Source organism: Periplaneta americana, chromosome 3 (assembly GCF_040183065.1).
Source record: "Periplaneta americana isolate PAMFEO1 chromosome 3, P.americana_PAMFEO1_priV1, whole genome shotgun sequence".
Taxonomy (NCBI): Eukaryota; Metazoa; Arthropoda; class Insecta; order Blattodea; family Blattidae; genus Periplaneta; species Periplaneta americana.
In genome coordinates, this window is record NC_091119.1 from 86,586,646 (window position 1) to 86,613,478 (window position 26,833).

Sequence of the window (26,833 nt, forward strand, 5' to 3'; positions counted from 1 at the left end):
TTAAACGTATAATTTATAAATACTCAGATTCACAAAATGCAGTACTGTTTAAAACCTCAGATCACATATATTACAGATTGCTCATCCCTATGTTAAAATCGGTAGCACTTTGAAGAGAATCGCCACCCGTCCGCTGTAAACAAATACGAGATGGCAGTGCAGTCGCTAATGCAATTCAAATGAGAGTGACTCCTTATGTAACAACTAGATAGCAGCATAGTAAACCTGACAAAAGTTGTTACCGTCAAAGCTTATAAGGCCGAGCAATCTGGGTTATATATGATCTATGATCTAGGGTAAAACGTACTTGATACGAGACGATCTGTCATTGAGCGGCTCTACAATCGCAACTGATCTCTATCACTTTCGTTCTGCGCAGTACCGAAAGTAGTTTGTGACGAAGGTTTTTTTCTATCTTGCAGTAACACAAAAAAGACGCAGATTGAGCGATAACGTTTGAGACTCGTATTCGGGAGGTCTCGGGTTCAAAGCCCGTGGCCGGCCAATTTGACTGGGGTTTGATTTCCCTCGATAATAATGTCAAATGCTGAACTGGAAATTTACATAACATGATTCATTGCCGCCTTAATCACCAATGTCATAAACACTAAAAAACAAAATCTAAATCAGTTACGTGAACACCAACCATCTATAACATACGACAAACCATCTATAGTAATCAACAGCATAATGATATACCCAAAGATCCTACTAAGGGCTAGACCACAATGCATGAAACAAAACAGTGCCAGGCTGATTAAAACCAACTCAGACGGTTTGCTGCAACCATCTAGTCCTTGATAAGCAGGTTAGAACCTGTCACATGAACATACTATGCCAGTGATGTCAAAATCAAGCGCATTTTATGACTTTGAAATTACTTGCGGGCGCCAGGCGCTAGGACACGGCCAGGAGATTGACAAGGTGAATCTTGTAGAAACCTGCTGATAGTAGAGGGATAGGAAATCAGTGGTGTACAAATAATAGGCGGGCGTCAAGCATGTAGACAAAATGTGATATTAACGACAGCATTTCTAAATACGTTGATATTCATGGTTCTTTTCTATATTGCTTTTGTGAAAATATAAGTAATAGTTGAATATGACACGATTGAAATTAGTAACATAAATAAACAACGTTCTCTCAAAAAGTATAATGCCACATTATAACATAACAGGCACTTTAAAGTAACATTGTGTTCAACATTCAGTTATATATTTGTACTACCTAAAATTTAAATTATGTTTTCCCACCAATTTAGAAATATAGTAATAGTTCTTCTGTAAGCATGAGGTTTTAATTTATACCACGAACAAAAGCTACAAACTGCGAGGTGTCAGATACGTCTGTGCTTTCATCAAGAAATAACAAGAAACAAAATTAGATTCTTTACATAGGCTAAGTATTTACTTTTTTTTTCTGTATCCCCTGACAATTCTTGTATCCTCTTGGCTACAATGTTTCTGGATAAAAAATATATTTCTTCGTACCTTCTTATACTACTGGGAGATATTTTGGCTACAGCCAAGGCCGTCTCTCTACAGCGCGCTGCAGCGTCTAGAATACAACTCTTAAAAGTTACTTACATCAGAGAAAGAATGACACGTCTTTGCAATTTTGAGGGACATGTCATAGTTAACTGGTAATGCCATACACGTGGGTGGGCAACTCGTGCTCTCAAACTGTCTACACAACTTCAGTGCAAGTAGAACGGACTCTGTACTAGCTGTAATGTCTGTATGGGGTTCTTCAGCACGCAAGTTCGCTCGCGTCTGCAGTAAGTGGCGGCTCGTTTTAAGTGAAAAACAATATAATCTGATCAGATCATTTCCCTTTAGTGATGAGTGGAAAGAGAAAGATTATAGATGTAGATTCATTTTCCGGGCTGAGAGGCCGTGGTCTATTAGTTGGTTTTATACCAGACGTTTCGTCTGCAACTGCGGCAGACATCTTCAGTGGAGTGGTATCCGAGGTCGCAAGACTCTTCTCGGCGTACCTGAGGCAACTGATCCTGTGTCTGGTTGTGCGGGCGTATTTATAGTGCGGCTCGCGGGCCGAGCCACGGCCTCTCAGCCCGGAAAATGAATCTACATCTATAGACTCCGGCCGTGAAAGCCTACACTGCAAGAGAAAGATTGTTTTATTAAAAAGGGAGGTAAAGGTTGTATTATTATGTTCTATTACACTTTCTTACGTATCACATTTTATGTTACAAATAAACAAAGTTAAGGTAAAGAAATACTGTCTGGATCTGCTTTAGAACAGCTAAAGGTAAAAAACAAGGTGAGACTGATATCAAATATCGTTAGCACGTTGTGCTTGCGAGTTAGAGAATTGCACAACATACGATCGACTAGCTAAGAGCATTTATGGATAAATTTGAAATGTGGCAATATCATGTAGAACATAGACAACTTCACTTTCCTTGACTTATAAACTATCTTGAGAGAAGATTAACTCCGTACGTAGATGAAATTATTGGGGATCATCAGTGCGGTTTTCGGCGTAATAGATCGACTATTGATCAGATTTTTTGTATTCGACAGATATTGGAGAAAAAATGGGAGTATAAGGGTACAGTACATCAGTTATTCATAGATTTCAAAAAGGCATATGACTCGGTTAAGAGGGAAGTATTATATGATATTCTTATTGAATTTGGTATTCCCAAGAAACTAGTTCGATTAATTAAAATGTGTCTCAGTGAAACATGCAGCAGAGTCCGTATAGGTCAGTTTCTATCTGATGCTTTTCCAATTCACTGTGGGCTAAATCAGGGAGATGCACTATCACCTTTACTTTTTAACTTCGCTTTAGAATATGCCATTAGGAAAGTTCAGGATAACACAGGGGGTTTGGAATTGAACGGGTTACATCAGCTTCTTGTCTATGCGGATGACGTGAATATGTTAGGAGAAAATACACAAATGATTAGGGAAAACACGGAAATTTTACTTGAAGCAAGTAAAGCGGTCGGTTTGGAAGTAAATCCCGAAAAGACAAAGTATATGATTATGTCTCGTGACCAGAATATTGTACGAAATGGAAATATAAAAATTGGAGATTTATCCTTCGAAGAGGTGGAAAAATTCAAATATCTTGGAGCAACAGTAACAAATATAAATGACACTCGAGAGGAAATTAAACGCAGAATAAATATGGGAAATGCGTGTTATTATTCGGTTGAGAAGCTCTTATCATCCAGTCTGCTGTCCAAAAATCTGAAAGTTAGAATTTATAAAACAGTTATATTACCGGTTCTTCTATATGGTTGTGAAACTTGGACTCTCACTCTGAGAGAGGAACATAGGTTAAGGATGTTTGAGAATAAGGTGCTTAGGAAAATATTTGGGGCTAAGCGGGATGAAGTTACAGGAGAATGGAGAAAGTTACACAACACAGAACTGCACGCATTGTATTCTTCACCTGACATAATTAGGAACTTAAAATCCAGACGTTTGAGATGGGCAGGGCATGTAGCACGTATGGGCGAATCCAGAAATGCATATAGAGTGTTAGTTGGGAGACCGGAAGGAAAAAGACCTTTAGGGAGGCCGAGACGTATATGGGAGGATAATATTAAAATGGATTTGAGGGAGGTGGGGTATGATGATAGAGACTGGATTAATCTTGCACAGGATAGGGACCGCTGGCGGGCTTATGTGAGGGCGGCAATGAACCTTCGGGTTCCTTAAAAGCCATTTGTAAGTAAGTAAGTAAGTATAAACTATCTTGAAGAGTGATAAGAAAATCTGCTTATCAAATATAAGACCATACTTCAATACCTACAGCAGAATTCACTGGTAAATTTGGAGGAACAGTGACAATTGACAAGGAATCAAGATTTTTCTCAAATCATTTGGATAGAAGATCCTCAAAGCTTATAGCTTGAATTCATAAATCTACAGAACAGCACGCCACTCAGATTCCAGCGAAATCAGGAATCAAACTGTTCATAATGCTACCTAAGTCAGAATTTCCAAATATACTCTTTGTTTCCATATATATGTGCCTGAGGCAGAGTTTAATATAAGAAAGAAGTGTAAAAGTTCTCAATGTACAGAAAGAGCTCAGATGTAAGTTTATTTCATTATCTGTGACATGTAAAAAATTATTTTCTTGAATTTGTGATGTTTGCGAATACAAACTATTTGTATTACCTTTCTAAGAAGAGAGGAATACTCTTTAATGTATAAAGACTTGCAAATTCTCGCGTTCTATGTTTCAAATAAGACATATATTAACAAATAGTGTAATAATAAATAAATGTTGCAGCTATGTTTGTTGTATCTTGAAAATACTGTATTCAGTTTGTGTTTCCAGTACTAAACTAATTTACAAAGCTAGGAAATAATATAATTTTGTTGTATGTGTTTAGGTATAGTCTATCTAAAATTGCTATTATTATTGTACCATGCGTCATTCTGAAATTCAAATCATGGAGTAGATACCATGCAAAATAAGGAAAGTGCATAATAAATGTTATGAGATGATTGATATTTAAAAATCAGAAATGAAAATACAATTCGTAATTCATTGCATATACTTAAATTCTTTGTTAATTTACAGTTTGTGATCACCTTCAATATTTTTATAATTTCCTTCGTTATATTTTTCACAATGTATTTCCACGTTACATTTTTTGGCGATGATTTTTTTTTTTTTTTTTTGCATTAAGCACTGTCTCTCTCCACCACTTTTGTTTTTACTAATAAATCTCCATTCTGGGTTAAATTTATTATGTTCTCGTCCGTAAGACGGGACCTGTTTTTGTGTTTAATAAGTATAACTTGTGAAAATAACTGCTGACATAAGTCGAAGAAAAATACGCTAATATCTTAGCAGCAAACGTTTAAGCATAGGATAATGAAGTTTAATAGTTCGTTCCATTCTTACAATGCATATAATATTGAATCAGTTGTTCTATAATATTAGGCTATTATTAAATTAATAACTAGTAGTGGTCAAGTAACCCTACTTTACGATACTAATCAGTAATAATAATAATAATAATAATAATAATAATAATAATAATAATAATAATAATAATAATAATCAGGGCCCGGATAATTATGTATTTACATGTTCTTTTCTGAGAACATTAAGATACGATATTTGTGATATGTTGGAGTTTCATGCCAATTAGAGCCCAAAAACGTAAACTTGAAAGTACATACAGTATATTATATATTTTGCTCTTAAGTACATATTCTCACATATTTTATTCTTAAGTACATATGTTTACATATTGATTAATATTTCCATGCTTAGTTGCAATTTTATTCATTTTATTACATGCCTGTGTATATCTTTGAAATGTATGACCTTGCTCGAGATGATCAGAAAGGTTTTCTGTCTTGAATCTCACTGCCCGTCCGTCGGTCACGTGATGCGCACCTTGCCACTGCGTGTCCATGCCATGCCATGCCATGTCATCGAGTGAAGCGTCAGTTAGTCGCAGTTAGCCAGCGTTTGTAGATTGAACAATAGCTTTGTGTTGTATGAACTCAGCATTTATTTTTTTTATTTCAAGTTAAATATTGTACTAAAAAATGCCGAAGGAGAAAACCTCACTCGGTGTAAAGTTAAAGCATTACACTGAGGAATTTGACAATTTTTCCACAGATGGAAAGGTACTTCTTTGCCTGGTTTGTGGGAGGAATGTGCCCTGTTCTCAACGTTTTCAAGTCCTGAAACACTTATCCACGTCACATCATCGTGCCCGTGCTTCGAAGACATCTCAAAAGCAGTTGTTACTCATTGAACCTCAAGCTCAGAAACACCCAGGACCTCAGAAATCTCAGTTTTCAAGTGATCTGTGTGTGCCGTGCTATAGTTTGTGCTGATATCCCTATTTAGAAATTTAAAAATCCAGTGCTGTGTGAGTTTCTTGAGAAATATGCACATGAAACTGTGCCAGATGAATCTAGAATCAGAAAGAACTATGGACCTGACTTATTATGGAAACAATCAACGCTATTCGTTTGGAAATTGGTGCTGATGATCCCATTTGGATCTCAAGTGACGAGACAACTGATGCACAGGGAAGATATATTGGAAATATTATAGTGGGCGTGTTGAAAGATAATGAAGCGAGTAAGCCTGTGTTGATAACTTGTGAGGTGTTACCAAAATGCAGTCATCAAAATATTGCTAAATTATTAATTATGCAATGGGACTTTTATGGCCCGATGGGGTGAAACACAGCAATGGCTTCCTTCCTGTGACGGATGAAGCACCATATATGTGCAAAGCTGCCTAGAATGTTACATCTCACATGTCTTGTCCATGCATTCCATCGCATAGGACAACTGGTTCGATCTAAATGTTCTAATGTTGACACACTAATTTCGAATACAAGGAAAGTATTTTTAACGGCTTACAACAGAATTGATAAATTCAAAGAATTGTTTCCTGAGCTTCCACTCATTCCTCATCCAATCTTAACGAGGTAAGGAAGCCGGATTGGTGCTGTAGGCTACTACGCGAAGAATTTTGATTCTGTGAAACAAGTTCTCCAGCATTTTGATTCCCTAGATGCAGTTTCTGTAGAAACAGCAAAGCAATCATTTAGTGATATAAAGCTTAAAAATGATATTGCCTACATCCAGTGAAATTTTTCGCATTTATGCATTGCCATTAAATCTTTGGAGGCATCTTCTTCCAAACTCTCAGACAACCTTGATGTTGTTCATTCTGTAGTCACTTCTCTGCAAAGTCTACAAGGGCTGGTTGGAGCTGCAGTGAAGGATAAGCTCTCTTCAAACTTGAAGAAAACCCCAGGATTGAAGACAAACAGTATTATTAACAGTGTGCTAAGTGAAGGTAGTACCGAAGTCTTTGAAATTGAGTACACACCAGAAGACTTGTGCAAGTTTAAATATGCACTCGTTACTTCACGTGAAGTTGAACGATCATTTAGTCAGTACAAAGCCTTGTTATGCGACAACAGAAGTTTTCTATTTGACAATTTGAAACACATGTTTGTTTCTTATTGTTACGGGGATCGTAATTGGGAAAATTAACAGCAATATCTAATTTTCAATTTTTGAGTTATTTACATACATCTCCAGATTATTATACTTAATTTTTGTACTGGATCCATAATATGGTATGTGTCAAGACATGTGATTCTGTAGGTAGCCTATCAGCAACATATTTCAAGAAAATGTAGGGAAATTCCGATATTATGTTACATATTTCTTCGTATTTTAATGGTTTTATTACATATTTCAAAATGTTTAAATACATATATAAGTATATATTTTACTGATTTTAGTACATAACTGTCCGGGCCCTGGTCTGTATATTCAGCGTGACTTCTTGTAATGCCTTTTGTTGCTTCTAAATACTCCAATTGAATCGTTGAGCAAAGGAGAACTAAATTGAATAATTTCAAGGAAAAAATTGTTCCGGGGCCGGGTATCGATCCCGGGACCTCTGGTTGAACGTACCAGCGCTCTGCCAACTGAGCTACCCGGGAACTCCACCCGACACCGTCTCAACTTTTCCCTTTATATCCACATAACTCGCGTGGGCTGACGAAACGCCAGAGACCCACATCGATTGCACACAATCTCTGTGTGACTTGGAATTGTGGTTTTCTGTTAACGTACACAGTGACGTATATATTATGCAAATCTAGTCTTTCAGGTAAAGCTGCTTTACAGGAAGCTTTACCTGAAAGACTAGATTTGCATGAGAACTAAATTATTCATTCCTCTTCCGATTCCTTATGAAACCTTCTGTTCCTGCTTGCAGAGACAGAGGGCTTATACAACGACATGATACCGCCCCTGCTTGTTTTCAGTATGTGAATGAGACTAATAGCAAAGTACAGAAAACTCTCCTTAACCGTTTGAATGTCTGATTACACGATGAAATCACGATACCAGTTTTGGTCACCGCTGTCCTAGGGGAATCTCGCCAATCTTATTCACCATTCTGTGAAGAACTCTGTATAGTCTTCCTTTGTGCCGACATTCCCTAAGTAAACTGGATCATCCAAAACTTCGTGGATTCTTAGAAAAAAACACAGGCAAATCTCTTCCCGTTTTTTCCACGATGAGGACTACATCAGCCGAAGCTACGAAAAAAACTATGCAAAAGATCAGACAACGGGTTGCAAATATTGTGTTCCATTTCAATGATTTTTGTCGGGTGAAAATTTGTCTCTTAATGACTCAGAATTAGATTCAAATGATATTGTCCATTTTAAATATGCTCCTCTTGTGTCAGCTGAAGTAAAAAGAAGTTTTTCGAAGTACAAGGCTTTGTTGGCTGACAATACAAATCTTTTTAACTTGAAAATTTGCACAAAGTATTCATTGTTACATTGCAACTCAGAACTCAAACTGAACTAAAAGAAACATGCGAAAAAATCATAGCATACGCCAACGAATGATAATTTTAATAAAATGAAAAGCATAGTCTATTACAATATCAAATTCCACACTTTAGCTTGCTTCTCATGTGCATTTTATTCTTAAATAAATAGTTCATTGTTATAAACTGGTTTACTAATTTACTTCACAACTGAAATTTATTACCTAATTATAATATTGTTTGGTCATACTTTTTATATTATACTGCATATTTCTGGGATTTTTAGGTCATAAGTGCACATTTTATACTGTATATTTTGGAGATTTTTTTGGTCATAAAAACTCAGCCCAACTTATAAGTTATAACATAAAGCAGGTATGCTCAAAATTGTAAAAGCCCCGATTACACGGATGATGCTGCACTGCATAACACACACAGCGTACGGACTGGGCTCCACAACCACATTGCAGCACCGCCCGTGGCATAGTTCTTACACACTTACAAATATGGATAATAAACTGAATTTGAAAAAGGAAAGAGTATACACTGCAATATTCAGTTATTACATTATTTATTATTACACTTCATTGAATTGCCACACGCAGCACGCAATCAGGTTGCCGATGTACGGTAGTATAGAGGAGGTGAGCGACCGCCCGGTCTCGTAGTATAAGCAGTTCATGTTAAGAGATGTGACCGGTCCAAATAGATATAGCAGCTACAGATAATGTAATACCTATGTAAGCACTTGTTTTTGCATTACTGTGGTTGGATTAGTCAAAGTTTAACATTTGTTCAATGCAGACAAGAATTCAATCAAACATACTGATAATGAGTGTGTAGCTGTTCCAAAATATTGCCCCTGGAATACCCTTACCCCCGCAGCCAGTCTTGACCCGTTGGAAAACGTGGTTGGATGCTGTTAATTATTATGCAGAACATTACGGGAAAATAATGGAGGTAATTGATGCATTGGATAGCACAGACAGTTCCGCTGTTGCAGCTGTAAAATCATTGCCTTCTGAACAGCTATTGGAAGATATTCTGTTCATTGATTCTAATTTTAAAATCGTGTCCAAAAGCATCACCCTGTTAGAATCGTCTAATCTACAACTCTCAGAAGCCCTTAATATAGTGTATAAAGTATCACAAACCGTAATCTAAAATAACAATTCACTAATTTCAGAAAAAGTGAAATGTAAGTTGAGAAACATTATTGCTAAAAATTCTGCCTATTCACAACTTCGTATTATAAATGATGTGCTATCAGGTCACGACAAGACGTCTGAAGTTTGTGTACTAAAAAGTAGTGACTTTCCGTTCTTCAAATAGGGCACGTACTACATCGTGTGTTGTTGAACGTACATTTTCCCAATATAAAAACTGTTTAAGTGACCATCGGAGGAGGTTACTTTGCAGTCGCTCAAAATGTACGTAACTCTTCACCGCAATGCACATATTCAAGGATGATGCGAGTATATTACATTAAATTTTAAGAGTTAATATATCTCACAACAAAGTAATTGTGTATTTACATGTTTAGACATTTTCTACTTCAATGATCATTCATTATATTTCTTGAATGCAAGATACAGGTTTTATTGTAACCGTAGTATACTGCTCAGTGTTTACGTAAGTGGCATACTCCATCCGTTGCACGTCCCATTCTCATACAGTCTATATCGCGTGCGTAGTAAACCTTGCGATTCTCGTGGCAATTCCACGAAGTCTATTTATTATATTTAATATAGTTATGATATAATAATATCATAGATAATATCATTTTCATATTCCACCGTATAGTCTACTTTGCGGTCTATTCAACATGTGGATTCTTTTCTGCAAGTAATCGGGAATCTATTTCCAACGAATTTACTGCAATGCGCTAAAGATGCTCATCTGTTAATCGGGACCTATGTTTGGATTTAGTGACCTTCATTCTCGAAAATAATTGTTCGCACACATATGTCGAGGCGAAGGCAGCTAACATAGTGGCAACGAATAACCTCATATTGTAATATTTACTTTTGTTCATTTTTTAATAATTCTACGCTTGTCAAGTCATATTCTCTGCATTTAGTTCTGAATTCTACGTTACTTAGTAAATCAATTAACTCGTCCTGGAACTGCACTCTCACGGATTGTATTAAATTTATGAAAAGATTAACAAAAATACTAATATCACTCTCCATACGTCTAAAATCACTAAATCTATGTTCTGTGAATTCACATTTGAACTGTTGCAGTACAGAGATATAATTAACTATATTTTGTTCAGGCACCATACATCTCTTTACAAGTTCACCATCCGTGGAGGGTTTTAGTGCCTTAGCTAATTCCCAACATACTACATAGGCTAACTTGCTCCTAAACATAGACTCTGAATTGTTCGACTCTCTTCAATGTTTGGCCTTTCATGAAGTGCTTTCAATTCTTGAAGCTGCAGTGCACGTTGCACCCCTGAAAAATTATTTTATCAAAATATCTACTTCTGCTGGAATTAAATCACCACAATAACAATAATAATAGTAATAATAATAGGTCTAATAATGATAATGATAATAATAATAATAATAATAATAACGTTGGTATATGAAAATAGGCTATATTACAGAAAATAGCTTCTCTGTCACTTCCGCATGTTCTGGGTAGCAGAGCCTATAATGTCGTTTTATGTTGCTCAGTAGTATTCCTGACAGTACCTTACAATATAGTAATCACTTTCCGTTTTCACCGAACGTACAACAAAAATAGTCTTCCTCCCACACTGTACGGAATGATCGTTTGCTTACAAAAGGTTTTGACTGTCATTGTCCCGCACTGTTCGTACGTTTACTAAGTACTTGAACTGCCTTCTGCAGTCCTCCGTCGAGCTACGAACGAGGAACAGCACGCTCTACATTGGAAGGTTGTGATTACAGAACGTAATCAGGAGTCAGAGAATGAGCATACCTGACATAAAGTAATATGGTTGGCTATGTAGTACGATATTTTGTGGACAAACACTGACAACTTTGACCATTATTGCATAACATGAAAATAATTCATGTGAAATATCCTAAATTATATAACTGTAAAAAATATATCCACCGGAAATAAACACACTGACTGACTAAAGAAAGATTAGCGAAACGTGTTCCTTATAACAGAAGCTACAGTATGAGACCGCAAAAATATGGTATCAATTGCATGAACAGTATTAATTTTTATAAGTGAACTAGTATGTTTAAAAATGAACGAGTATTGTGTATGATAAACGCCCATGAAGATCAATGCAAGTTCACAAACTACACCAGTGTAGAGTAACAGTTAGCATGTCTGACCGTGAAACGAGCGAGTCCGTGTTGAAATCCTGGTTGGGACAAGTTAGGTATCTAGTCGAGGGTTTTTTTAACTCCTTATGAGCAAATGCTGTGTAACTTCCGGCGCTGGACCCTGGATTCACTTCTCTAGCATTGTCACTTTCATATCAGTTACAATTCCAGTTGATAAAGCATCGTAAAATAACAAAAACTGTATGTAAGGAAAACTGATGTTCATATATTAACATTTCTGTTTGCTTTGGATTATCTATTCATTCCAAAAAAGTTGTATTAAGTTACACATTATGTTTCCCAATGGCGTGTAACTTTACTTAACGTGGCGTCATTCGCCCGAACGTCTCCATCTAGGAGAGATGCTCCGAAACTAGTTATTTTTGCCGCCGTAGAAGGTACTACAGAGGGGCAAGAATTCAACTGTATGATGGAGCAATGGTGTACTTCCGGTAGGGGAAACGGAAGTACTACTTTTCGCCAAGCACAGTCTTTGTCCACCTCAAATTCCATTTGAATCCACCAGAATTCGGACCCCAGTTACTAGAGTCTAAACCAAAGCTTTAGCCGTTCAGCTAATGTTGTGCCAGTTACACACTTTTATAACGTATGCTAGGCCTATTAGGCAGATTACAAACAATAAGACTGAAATGAATACAAATTTCAGATAAAAAATTATTTATATATAAACAGATTATTCATCTTAGGGATTCTGCGGGATGTAGACTCCTAACGTAAAAATTTACTCGTGAATAAACTAAGGCTTTTTGGGTCTAAAATAATATTCTGGAGATGATTATTCGGTTTTTTATCAAAATCTATATTTAGGATTTCACAAGTCTTTATTTATATAGAAAAGAGAGCTTGCAGCATAGGCCTATCCACACGTTCAGAATTATAGCAATCTATTAGAAAATCAGGCCACACCTGTGGAGTAATAGTTAGCGCGTCTGGCCGCGAAACCAGGTGGCCCGAGTTCGAATCCCGGTCGGGGCAAGTTACCTGGTTTTTCGGGGTTTTTCCTCAACCCAATACGAATAAATGCTGGGTAACTATCGGTGCTGAACCACGGACTCATTTCACCGGCATTATCACCTTCATTTCATTCAGACACTAAATAACGTAAGATGTTGATAGAGCGTCGTAAAATAACCTACTTAAAATATCATAGGCTATCGTAGAACCATAATATTTTCAGTGTCCACTTCAATTCGCAAAAAGTAGTACTCCGACTTTTCCCGACTAAAATTTTAGGTTTCCCTGACCAACCAGTGACCTGAACGAAGAATGTTAAACTGTCTGCTCTATTTTCCCTTCCCCCCCCCCCTCCCAGAAAAAAGAAAGCATGGAAACCCAGCCTCCACCATCTCCATAGTTGGCCTACCTTTCTCCACTTCCTAGATTTCGTTCTTCATTTTAATTTTTTTTAAATATTACCGTATTTTACAAACTTCACAACAAGTTTTCAATTACAAACCAACACAGCAAAAGTTGAATGGTTACCAAGAAAACACTAACTTATTTCAGAAAAATGTTAAACGTGACAGAAAACAAGTGATTCTATGATCCAAAAGTTTTGACTCCGATTTTTGGAATAGTCATTACTGAAAAGAATCGAAATAAGATAATTAGAAAGTAGCCCATACAATGTTTAGCCAGCGAAAAGAGATTATAAAGAATGGACACTAAGAAAATTTTCCTGTGTTTTGTTTCTCTGTGCGCCGGCGTTTGGTTCCACTTTCAAGCGCTAAAGGGTAGTGTAATCGAGCATACGCTAAGATAATAATTGAGAATAGAGTTGAGACACAGGATCCAAACATCGCCCACCTTATTGCATAATCCAGTAACGCTTTGCTTCAAATAAATTCAAGTTAACAGCTTTTTCTTATTTCTCAGTGGCAAACTAGTTGTAATAATAATTTTTTATATTTCAGATATAATAAATTATATTATAAAATAATATAATACATTATAAAATTAAGTATCGAATTCATTTAATATTTGTATATAATATAATATAGGTATATGGTTTTACTTCTCATAAGAGTTTTGTTTTTCCATTTTCAGTGCTATCAAATCATTACATATTTTAATTGTTGTTGGGGTCAACGTCTCAACTCTCATTATAAAGGAACTCTAGAGTCTAGGCATTACAGTTAATGACTGATTTATTATTTTATGGATCCAATTTATTTTATTTGAGTACATAATGTACCTAGATGTATTAACTATGTGTGTTATATTTCCGCTGTGTCGACTGCTAGCTGGTGTGATGTCAGCGCCAACTCTAGGGAGAAAGCAGAATCTCACGCTCTAGCTGGTTTGAAGGTCATAGAAATCAATCCGGCTACATCAAAGGTACCGACGCGAAGTGTCCATTCTTTATAATCCCTATTCGCTGGTTTAGCCATAATAGTTTTGTTTCTCAAACTGAAACAATGAAAATCTGAAACAAATTTAAATGACGCAGAAATAGGCTACGAATGCATTCATATGAAGTCACCATATGAATTCCCTTGCGGTGCACACTTGAAAAAAAAAATGCTATTATAACCTGAGTGACGGCAGGCTAGAGCATAAAATTTTCCCCTTTATCATTGGGGAAATTTCACAAACTTTTCAAGAATTAGAACGAAATCCATGACTTTTCAGGATCAAATTTAACTTCCCTGACTTCTCCCTCATCACCACCGATTTTCCAGAATGTGGACACCCTGGTTTTAACACTTTTTAATGAGATGAAATAATCTTAGTGTTTATTACAGCATTTAAACCCATCACGTCACACTTTTTGTAGTCAGACAACGATGACTATATTGAAACACTCAGACCAATCATTTTAAACAGCTTGACTTGCTTTGAATAAGCACACATTAAACGTGCAGAACGAAATAAACAGATCAGATTCTTGGATGTACAGTACCGAATCGATTATCCGAAACAATTGGGGATAGGGAGTGTCCGGATAATTGATTTTTCGGGGAACCGATCATTTACGAAAACAAATTGTACCGGTGTCAAAGGAGCAACATGAAACAAAGAAACACTGATATTAAACACAAAACTGTACGTTTATATTTTGTATCATACGTCTTACAAATAATACAGAGAACTGACTAGCCTAGTTTGACAAGTTCAAAATGGTCTACAGTTACGCACGCGCAAATTTGAATTTGCCGACTGGAACGCTTTCGGTTGATCGGTATTCGGATAATCGATGCTCTACTGTATATACATTCTCTTCTTCCTTAAATTAAAATGCTCTCTAAGATGATGTCGGATGCGCTATTGATCGTGAACTTCATCCTCGAATTTTAAAACAATATTTTCTGGACCTCAATTCTGTAAGAAATTAGAGCACCTGATTCAAACTGCTTGAAATTTTAAGTTTTTACAAGAGGTCGACACAGAACATAATGCAATGGTGGCGCCAGTGTTTTTGAGCCAGTCACGGCAAATAGACCTATTAAATATTAGCAATGATCGACACACACTATTAATTTTCCATTTACGCTCGCAGTATTTTTATAGTCGCGACGCTGTTATTCCCGGCGTGACTCCTCCTCTTTGCTTACGTCTTAGGAAGTGAAGGCCCTATAAAGTCTAGGTAGGTAGTATCGTTCGCCATTTTTGTTCTTTCGTTGCCGAGCTACCATACGAGGAATCTATTTGCCACACCGTTAAATATTATCATGTCGTAGCTCCTATGATAATAAATCAAACGCACTGTAATTCAGCAAATAATTGAGCGGCAAATAACGTCTTCGTGTGCTTTCTGCGAACGCCAACGAAAGAGCCAAAATGGCGGGCGATTATATTAAGTATTTATCGAGCCTTAAGAAATGAATAACGTCTTCCTCAGCGAATCACAAGACGCACACTTTTAAATGTAGCCGACCTGCAACGCGATTGGCTGCCGGAAATTAGAGCGACGGGACTATAGATTATACAGTAAGTCCCAGCGAACATCCCCGGCGTTTCTGTAGGCTGATCAGTGGCAGGTCCTCCTCCCTCCCCCGCTCCCGCCACTGCTTGCTCCCACGAACTCACGGCTCTTATAACAATAAACAATTTGAATATAAAGTTGATAATTTTTGCCAAACCAATTACAGTTTATGGTTGTTGCAAAATAAACTGAGGTTATTTCTGTATTAAGTAAAATGTGTCCATAATTAATGTCACAGTAGCCTAGGAGCAAGTAAAGCAAAAGCCATTTAGTCACAGTAGCCAACATTACAATGACAATTATGCAGTGAGACAATTGACAATAATTAATGTACACTTTTAACTGCATAGGAATGTAAGGAATTTCATCCGTGTAATAATCACCTCAGCCGATTTTGCATCAGGCATAATTAGTAACTGCTTAGTTAACACTACCATAACATTTAATGAAGATTTCTATTTCTGCAGTTCACATTTTGAACTCTGTAGCTTCACTGTACAGCAGTAAATTACTGTGGGTTGGAAATGTTCCGAAACGAGGTTTAGCTAAACTTCCAGTATTAATGTTAGCAGAAGGGTGGGCACGGGTTAAGTTTTGGTGACCATCCAGAAGTCCCTTCAACTGTCCCGTCCCTATAGACTTATAGAGTATTCCAGGTTAAGAAAAAAAAAACATTGGTTTTATGAGCCTTGCTTAGTACACTGTAGAAGCTGTGGTAGGTAGGCGTTTCTATGGCAACTGATCATTTCATGGAATAGCCTCATATAACCAATGCTATTTTCTTAACCTGGAATCCTCTATACAAGGATAACATTTTGTTTCCAAGCTATCACTTCTTTTATTCGTCGCTCCCTACCTCAGGAGCAATAGGTTACATGTATCGGCGTATTAAAGGACTGCATTACTTTGGGTTAGATATCTAGGTCAATATAGAGTATCCACCAGCCACTGAACGAATATTGCACACTTTTATCACTGCCAATGTTGCGCTATAAACCAATTTTCAATACTTTTATCACACCCACAACACATTTCAATTACTACATTAACACATTTAATATAGGGCTATCACAAGACATAGACTGAACGAACTAAATGTAATTATTATGAAAGTAGCTCTTTTCTTCATGACATTACGATCCAATTCCACTAGATGGCTACTGATACCAGAAGCAGAGCCGGCAATACATGCAAACGAAATTAGGCTATACTAAATGTGAGGAATGTTACTTACAGGTGTGTAGTATTATGTGACATGTTAGGTTAGGTTAGATTAGGTGTGTATTATGACTGATTAGGCTAAGTTAGGTTCGATTAGATGTGTAGTATTATGAGAGAGGTTAGGTTAGGTTAGGTTTGTTTAGATGTGTAGTATTATTTCTATGTTGGCGACACTAAACCCACTCATACATTAACGAAATATGGCCGTATTCATCATTCACGCACCACGACGATTTTCGTATACTATATAAGTAAGGTACGTATTTAGAGCGGGTTGGATGGGCTTACAGCTTTCCCAGGATCACATCAATTTCTACTAATCAATACTATAAATCCATGGCATTTTCAAGGTATTTTAGCAAGTTCCTATGGTGGCTGGGACATAAGTAATATTCGCCGACATTATTTATGTAGCCTACACTTGATTTATAAGGGACTTTAGGTATTAATCCCCAAAGTCTATCTTCTTAGTTTCTATGAAGTTCTCATAGGCTACTATTATTTTCATCATAATTTGAAACATAAAATGACAATGAAATTTGAAGAATACAGTGAACTTTCAAGCAAGATACCCAATCCCGTGATAGTCAGTGGAAAAAACGTATCACGGAATTAGGGGCATCACGGCATTAGGCAACTTTATCCTATCTTATTATTTATGTCCATTTTCATTTGTGATTGTACTAAAAATATGCGTGTGCATATTATTTTACTGTTTATTGGATAATAACTCGATTTGTAGTGGTTTAAAGAGGCAGGAAGATGATAATGTTGCTTCAGGGTGAATTATTATTATTTTTTTTTGTATGGTTAACCCTTTCTTACCTATAGATACCATATGGCAATAATTAACTTTATAGCATTTATATACTTGTGTGTTACATATGAAGGTAAATTTTGCTGGATAACTTCTATTTCAATACATTTTCATCAATATAGTTTTGTTTCAAATGTTGCCACTCCCGTAACTTGGTCACTGAATTGGTCCTAATACAGCTATTTGTTTCAACATGGATTGCTTGTAAATTTAATTTGGGTTAGAAAGGGTTAATAACTCGATTAGCAGTGGTTTAAAGAGTAAGGAGATGGTAATGTTGCTTGAAGTTGGAATTATTATTATTATTATTATTATTATTATTTTATTGTTTCGTATGAATAAGTGAGAACTCCACCAAAGATTCACTAGAAACACCACCAAAAGAGTATTTAGGTGACGAAGATGTGGTGGTAGAAACAGAAGGTGAGAAACATATCTCTGGTGATGGTTCAGAAAGACAAAATACAAGATTATACATCTACAGGATTTAAACCGCATTCACCAAAAGTTCCTACAATTGTTGACTCCACAATGGTAAAATTTCAGACGAAATGATTTCAATTTAAATAACGTAGTCATTGATAAACCTAAAGAGCGTAGACTCCGCAATGATAGAGCAAATCAACGTGCTAATTCCAAGCAATATTATTTCCGAATGAATGGAGAGAATATCAGAATGTGCCAACAATTTGCAAGACTGTGCACTTCAAACATACGTACCAATAATTACTATCAAATTTTTTGGGGAGAGGTAACAATGGGAATTTTAGTAACAATGACAGACAGGGAAAAAAATACCCCTCGAAAATAAAGCTAGCGATCAAAACATTGAGGCTCTTGTACATTCACACAAATAGTTTCTTTGCTGTCTCAAGTCACAACACCAGAAAATCGCCCCAACGTAAATGTTTGGATCTAAATCTGAATATTTAATAAATAAATTTTTCTTACAAAGAAGAGTGCTCGAGTAAAAATATTGCACCAGTTAGCTTACAAAGAAGAGTGCTTGAGTAAGAATGTTGCACCAGTTAGCTTACAAAGTAGAGTGCTTGAGTAAAAATGTTGCACCATTTAGCTTACAAAGAAGAGTGCTTGAGTAAAAATGTTGCACCATTTAGCTTACAAAGAAGAATGCTTGAGTAAAAATGTTGCACCAGTTAGCTTACACAGAAGAGTGCTTGAGTAAAAATGTTGCACCATTTAGCTTACAAAGAAGAATGCTTGAGTAAAAATGTTGCACCAGTTAGCTTACACAGAAGAGTGCTTGAGTAAAAATGTTGCACCATTTAGCTTACAAAGAAGAATGCTTGAGTAAAAATGTTGCACCAGTTAGCTTACAAAGAAGAGTGCTTGAGTAAAAATGTTGCACCATTTAGCTTACAAAGAAGAATGCTTGAGTAAAAATGTTGCACCAGTTAGCTTACACAGAAGAGTGCTTGAGTAAAAATGTTGCACCATTTAGCTTACACAGAAGAGTGCTTGAGTAAAAATGTTGCACCATTTAGCTTACAAAGAAGAGAGCTTGAGTACAAATGTTGCACCATTTAGCTTACAAAGAAGAGTGCTCGAGTAAAAATGTTGCACCATTTAGCTTACAAAGAAGAATGCTTGAGTAAAAATGTTGCACCAGTTAGCTTACAAAGAAGAGTGCTTGAGTAAAAATGTTGCACCATTTAGCTTACAAAGAAGAGTGCTTGAGTAAAAATGTTGCACCATTTAGCTTACAAAGAAGAATGTTTGAGTAAAAATGTTGCACCAGTTAGCTTACACAGAAGAGTGCTTGAGTAAAAATGTTGCACTAGTTAGCCTCGTCACTTATCGAATAATATTTTACAATTACTTCAATCTGTATTTCTTCAAGCCTAAAAAAGGACCAGTGCAAAACACGTACGGCTTATGAAAAGCCTAGAAATTGCAAGATGATTTTTAATCTCATATAGCCAGGAAAAACAATTCTGTGATTGAAAAATCTGCTGACAAAGAAAGAGCCACTAAGGATACATTATTTAAATCTCCTACTCTTGACTTGCAGCCAAGAAGTATGTCACTAGAAAAACACTGGAATATGCTGTAATTGAAAACATAATTATAAATATCAAGATATATATTTTTATTTTGACTTGCAATGTGTGAAAAAAAAAATGTTAATCATGAATCAATGGTTTTATTCCATTTTATTTGGTGTGTTTTCTTTATTTGAATCTTTTCTTTCATTTTTCTGTATTATCATACCCTTTTTATTGTGAATTTTATTTAATTTTCGTATTTCTTTTTTTTTAATTATATTATTACATTCCATTTTGTTATATTCTTCCTTACGTTTCCCGTATTAACTATTTGTACTAAATGAGTTGCTTTTACTATATTCCAACGCATTTTACTTTCTTTTTTCTATTTATTGTATTATTTTCATGTTGTTTAGTGTCGATTTTGTTATGCTATTATTATTTTTTGTAATATGTCGGTATTCTGTTCTTTAACTTTTTGTCAAACTTTCACTGCTTGTATACTTTGTGACCTGGTAGAGTGTAAGAGAAGGCCCTATGGCCTTAACTCTGCCAGTATAAATAAATAAATATATTATTATTATTATTATTATTATTACTATTATTATTATCATCAATAATAGTATAAAATATGTTATTTGGCTTCCAAAAGAAATAATTTAAATTAAATGTAATTTGCTTAAATCTTTTCTATTTCCAATGGGTCTGGAAAGAGAAGCTTTTTCACTCTCTCAATAAATTACAGATTTTATAATAGCTTTCGAATCAAAACAATTTGAATTAGCCTATGTCAATGTATTAGGTAATTTTGTTAATTCTGAACATATCGTAAACTGTATATTGGGATAAAATGCCAGTAACTGTAGGAAAAGTCACACCAAAACATCCGAGGTTTTCCCCAACCATACGGTGAATGCCAGCTAATCTACGGCGAATCCTCGGCCTCATCTCGCCAAATACCATCTCGCTATCGCCAATCTCATCGACACTAAATAACCTCGTAGTTGATACAGCGTCGTTAAATAACCAACCAACACTAAAACATTGAGCATTTCCATTTTCATTAACCTTCCTATTATGTTCGAAACTTTGTCACACATGTTGTGAATGGGTCAGTTTGACCCAGGATTTTAAAAATGGATATAATAGTAAAACTTCTTCTTTTATTTAAGCCTTGGTTAAAAAAAAAGCAAAAAATGCTCCATTTTCCAATGTGTGAACACAAAATAATTACCAATTTATTCTATGCAAATGTTGTAATAGGCCTAAAATATTTGCATGATCTTGGCAGAGGAACACTTTGCACCTATTGCATTTTTGATAGTAATTTGGTCTTTCTTCGGTCTACATTCCTTTTTGTTGCACTTTCTCCTGAACTCGTTCCTGGAACATTTTCCAAACTTAATTTTATCTTCTGTTCTTGTCATCCTTTTTTCCCCGCATTGCTTGTGTTAATTTTAGGCCCAGTCCAATTCCTTCAGGAACAATCTTCATCTGTACAATTTATTTGGATTGCACTCGCATGATCATATAATACATAAGCATTTATTCCTGCAATATCGAGTAGGCTACTTATAAAACACACTATCAGACCATCTTTTGGTACTCCTTTTGCAAGGGTAGGTATTGGCACGTTTATCCGTGATGTCAATTCCACCCTTCGTTTTGTTGTAATGTAATATTTCATTCTTTCTGTGCTCTTCTGAAGATAGACTGCAGTCGTGATACACTGCGGACAGCAAAATCACTGATTTATTCTTCTAAGACACATACGACACCACAGTTACGTCGGACTGAATCCGAAAATGGTTGGACCCCCTAGTCTCGTACAGTTTAGCTGCATATCTTATGGTTTGTTTTTCTCAGAGTTCTGACTAACGTTAGATTCCTCTTGAGAAGTTCCTCGGCCAAAATATAATAATCTGTGGCGCTACAGCCCACGAAGGGCCAAGACCGACCAGCCGGCTGCTGGCCTTACGGCCACATGCCGAAGCAAAGGTGGACGATCATCCAATCAGAATGGAGATATCGTGTGGTTAGCATGATGAGCCCCCCAGCCGTTATAGCTGGTTTTCGTAACCGGATTTCGCTACCTATCATAGCTCCCCAAGTGCATCACAATGCTGGGTGGGCACCGGTCCCATACACTGGCCGAAATTTCATGAGAAAATTTCTTCCCTCATGAGGACTCGAACCAGCGCGCATTCTGTAACGCGAGTCCTAGGCAAAATGCCTTAGAACACGACGCCACTGCATGGGACCGGCCAAAATATAGCCCGTAAAAAAATTGTCCGTGGTGATGTTTTGATCAGTTTTCAATGCTACCAACATTTCTGCCTTGGTTTGTTTCTCGTGGTCCAATTTCTTGCTTTGCTTTGCACACTTCTGCTGCACAAACATATTATGCTGTTTTTACATCACAATTTTATACCGTACTTTCCTCTGGATTTTGAAAGTGTGTACCGGCAGAAGGGACATTTGTCTCAAAATTGCTCCAACTGCTCATGCTCATATACTGTGACATCTTGGTAGGGTTAGAACATTTTTGGCATTTTTTCCATAAACATGTAGAAAAAAGATATAATAGCAGCCAATTTATCATGACGTCATCTAACTAATCGGACTGATTTGTTGTCAAACCTGAGAAACCTGCTAGTATTATGGAAAAATTGAAGTAATACTGCTGCACAGAAAACAGGTTTACCATACATACTGTCCACAGTTCTTGAAGTGATTATCCAGCAGATCTGTACACACCGGCTGTTATCAGTGTGACTGAGTGAGTGTGTGAGAGTGAGTGTGTGTGTGAGAGAGTTTGAGTGTGTGTGAGTGTGTGTCGGAATTCAACAAGAGTACGTAACTCATAATTAAAATCAAAATCCGTGACTGGGTCTAAATGACCCAAACACAATAAAAGTGTCAAAGTGAAAAATGTGACGAAGTACTACAGTTTTGTGGATAAAAGTAATAAGAAATATTCCTAATGATGTTTTTTAGGATTACTTAAAGCCCTGTCACATTATCGCTGTTTTTGTGGGTTTTGTGTTAATTTTAGTAAACGCAATGGGTCATTTAGACCCATTCACAATAGGAAGGTTAAGTAGGAGAGTCAACAGCAACTGTTGAAATTAGATGTCCACTGCCTAAAATAGTCAGATGAAACATAGGTACTAAGTGTCCACTGTCAGGAGAAAGACATTAAGTCATCAACATCTCTCATTAATTTAATATAAATAACACAAAATAATTAACATATAGTAATTTTTTTCTGAAAATTATAACTAATTTAGATGTATGATGATACCTTCAAAGAACATTTGTTGAAATGTTCGCAAATATAGCGGCAAATACAGTTTACATATCAACGAATTATTCAATCGCCTTTAACTTATCTTAAAACTATGATATTCGACTTGGTGTGTTACACGTATGTGTACCACATATGGGTGAATCCAGAAATGCATATTGACTGTTAGGGCTGGTTCAAATAAACCGGGAACGGAAACGAGAACGAGAACGGAAAGTGTTAAAATAAATGTATTTAAATGTGAGCGTTCACAATAGTTAATTGTGAATGGTCACATTTAAATACATTTAACAATATTTCCGTTCTCGTTCTCTTTCTTTCCGTTCTCGGTTTATTGTGGACCAGCCTTTAGTTGGGAGACCGGAGGGGAAAAAGACCTTTGGGAAGGCCTAGACGTAGATGGGAGGATAATATTAAAATGGATTTGAGGGAGATGGGATATGATGATAGAGACTAGATTGATCTTGCACAGGATAGGGACCGATGCCGGATTTATGTGAGGGCGGCAATGAACCTGCGAGTTTCTTAAAAGCCATCTGTAAATAAGTAAGTGTTTCACCTGTAGACCGACGATATCATTGTCCCATTAGGTCTCTAGTTCCCAATAGCGATTACTTTCACAGGTGGACTTCAGGGATTGACATTGTCATAGATGTTTTCTGTTCATACGGCGAGAAACTTTGACTTCATTATTTATTGATTATAGGAGAATAAATTATCCGTCTGGAATTTTGAAGTAAGAGGGAAAGGAAGGAATCCGTGTTCTGAAATTTATCCAATATTATCAGGGAACGGATTTATATGGACTAAAAATATATGAAATATGTAAATATATATGTAGTTATTTTTACCAAAATATGGAATTAAATATGGATTTTTACCAAAATATGGAATTAAATATGGACTTAAAATTATAAAAAAATGACTATGTACATTAAATATTGGTACATTTTAATCAAACTAAACAAAAAATATAATGGACGTACCTTATCTTCCAATGTAGTTTCAACAAAACACAATTTGTATTGTCTGTTACCATAACAATAGGTTACAAACATTTCTTTCAAGTGCTGAAAAGTGAATCTTCTTCTATTGTCTCTGAGGATAGATTTATACTGACTAAAAGAGCGTTCGACGTCACAAGAAGTAACTGGTACATAATTCAATTTCACAATGTCTGCTGGGGATAAGTCCAAGTTAATCTTCACTGTTGATTCACCACTCATCACAGCAACAACCTTTTGTAGTTCTTCATATCCAGGGTTTTTTGAAAGTACAGTGTCCACCTTAGCTCTTACTGCATCTGCAACTTTACCTCTACCACGATTCAGTTGTTCCACAGTACTATTTATAATTTCAAAACTTTCAGATAGTGAAAGGTGCCTATTTTGGAGACTTTTGAGCGTTTTTATGATGCATGAAAATGTATGCTGAATGTGAGCTAAGTCATTCTTCACACTTATGTCACAGGTAACTGTTTTCGCAGTATCAATTGAGACTGCATCTTCAGAGTCCAATGCAAGGAGAACATTGTTAATAGAGTCTATATGTTCGGCATAATATTCAACTGCTTCTAGCCATGTACCCCATCTAGTTAAAATTGGCTTTGGTGGCAATGGAATTTCAGGGTACATTTCTTTCAACACGTTAACTCTACTGGGAGCTTTGAGAAATACTTTTTTCACTGATGAAATCAACAAATCTACTTTAGGGAAATTGTCTCTGACCACTTCTGCCACACGATGAAATGCATGCGCCACACAAGTAAAATGAGTCAATTTAGGATATACAACAGATAATGCTTGTCCAGCTTTGACCATATAAGGGGCAGCATCGCTAATAAAGAATAACACATTATCGTACATAATACCCTTTGGCCACAGGATACCCATAGCTTCGTTGAACAGTTTAACTATAGTTTTGTTATTGCACTTTTCTAGAACATCACAATGTAAAAGAATTCGTTCAGAATATTGTTCACTTAACAAACCGATAACTACATTACCAACAAGTCTACCTTCTTTGTCGGGAGTCTCATCAATGGAAACCCAAATTGAACTATCTTTAATTTCATCTCTTATCTTCTGTATTGTCTCATCGTAGATGGATGGAGCATACGTCTTCCTAAGTGTTGACTCATCCGGGATTGTATGTTGAGTATATTTTTCAAGGAATTCCCTGAAGACCTTATTCTTTAGTTTGTAGAGAGGAATATCAGCAGAGATGAGAGAACGGCACAGGTCGATGTTAAACTCAGATCTTACATTCGATGTTGTTGGTTGTGTTAAAAACAATTGTCTCTGCTTGGAATTTAGTTGTTTGTTGGCCTGATGTTTACTAGTTGTAATGTGTTGTTGCACCAGGAACTTTTGTGTAGATGATACTGCACACTGACACAAATTACAAAATAATATTTTATTGTCAGTTGATAAACCATCTTCTTTAAATTCTGAAATGTAACTTGTTAGTTTTGATTTTAAATTGACTGAATGACGTACTTTTGGCATATTTACCGTCTTTATAGTATGATTTACAAAACTGAACCTATGTGTACTCTGACTGGCATTTAACTGTTGAGCTGCACAACTGAAGTCTGTTAAAAATTTTAAATTAAATTAATACAGTTTTGTAACTTACTTTCCCATTGTTGATAGGACTGCTAATTTTCAAATAACTCTGATGTTAAAGGGATTACTGAACATGTGTTTAAATCTCTATTGTTGAAATGTATTTTTAAAAGTTAATGGAATTTTGTTTTGTTTTATTGTTAAACCTAATATATTATGGACTGTTTTATATGAAATATGGAAAATATATGGAAATTAACGAAAATATGTACTAAACTCTAAAATATGGAAAAATATGGAAAATAAAAGTAGGATTTTTCAACCCTACACATTGTGAAACATAAAGATAATGCAAAATATAAATTATATTAGCTTTATAAGTAAATATGTATTTACATATAAATCCTTTCCCTGAATATTATTATTGTAAAAATTATGTAGTTCGTGTTATTTTTATTTATTTTACCTGCAATCCGAAATGTGAATGAAGTAATTAACTACATGCAATTTCATAAACTCTTATTATTTTTTGTATTTTGTTTAGGGATGTCAATGATCTTCAGCATCTAATGACGTTCTTTTAACTATCTTGAGGTTGGTTTACATTACAGCTGATTGCAAATTGTTCTATTCGTTCTTTGATTTCTATTGCAAGTAACCTCTCATTTTATTTTCCGGACTAATTTGCCGACTTTAAAATGTTAAAAAAAACAATAAGCGGAAAACAACCGGTTATTTTTGATCGGTTAACTTCCTTCAGGTTAAATTAATTTTAAAATAACCGGTTATTTTCGAATTACCTCCCATCCCTAGACTAAACAATAACAGGTTTGAACATGATCAGAGGTTTATCGTATGCCTTTGAAGACGGAAAAACCGAATACCTACACATAGTACATTAAATATGATGAAATTAATAATTAAATGTACACAGCATGCAAACCAAGTTGTAAAAAAAAAACAAAGTAAACAGAAAAAAAAAGAAACAATCGGTGATCTTTGACAAGAGACAGGAACGGTACAAGTAGCTGGTTCTTCGGTAGCTATGTCATACTTATTATGATAATACGATTATTGTGATTATTATTACTAATGTTACAGCCTAATGACTTCATTACCGGTATATAGTAGGCCTACTGAAATACGTTATAGAATGCAACACTGACTGAAGAGTAAGAAATTAGCACCTTGTAGTTTACTTAGAAAACAAGATTTTGAATCAATCCCAAAATGAAGGGTCATTTAAGTTTCTCTGATGTGTCTCCTGAAGTACAGTTTATCTTTATTCCACACACTCAAGATTCTTCAAATCCTATTGCACAAAATGTAA

The 26,833-nt window shown here is 35.8% G+C and overlaps 1 protein-coding gene across 2 annotated transcripts in view; it reads right to left on the reverse strand.

Moving 5' to 3' along the window:
- r (carbamoyl-phosphate synthetase 2, aspartate transcarbamylase, and dihydroorotase rudimentary) overlaps positions 1-26,833 on the reverse strand; it is a 441,968-nt gene that overhangs the window by 413,649 nt on the left and 1,486 nt on the right. The window lies entirely within an intron of this gene.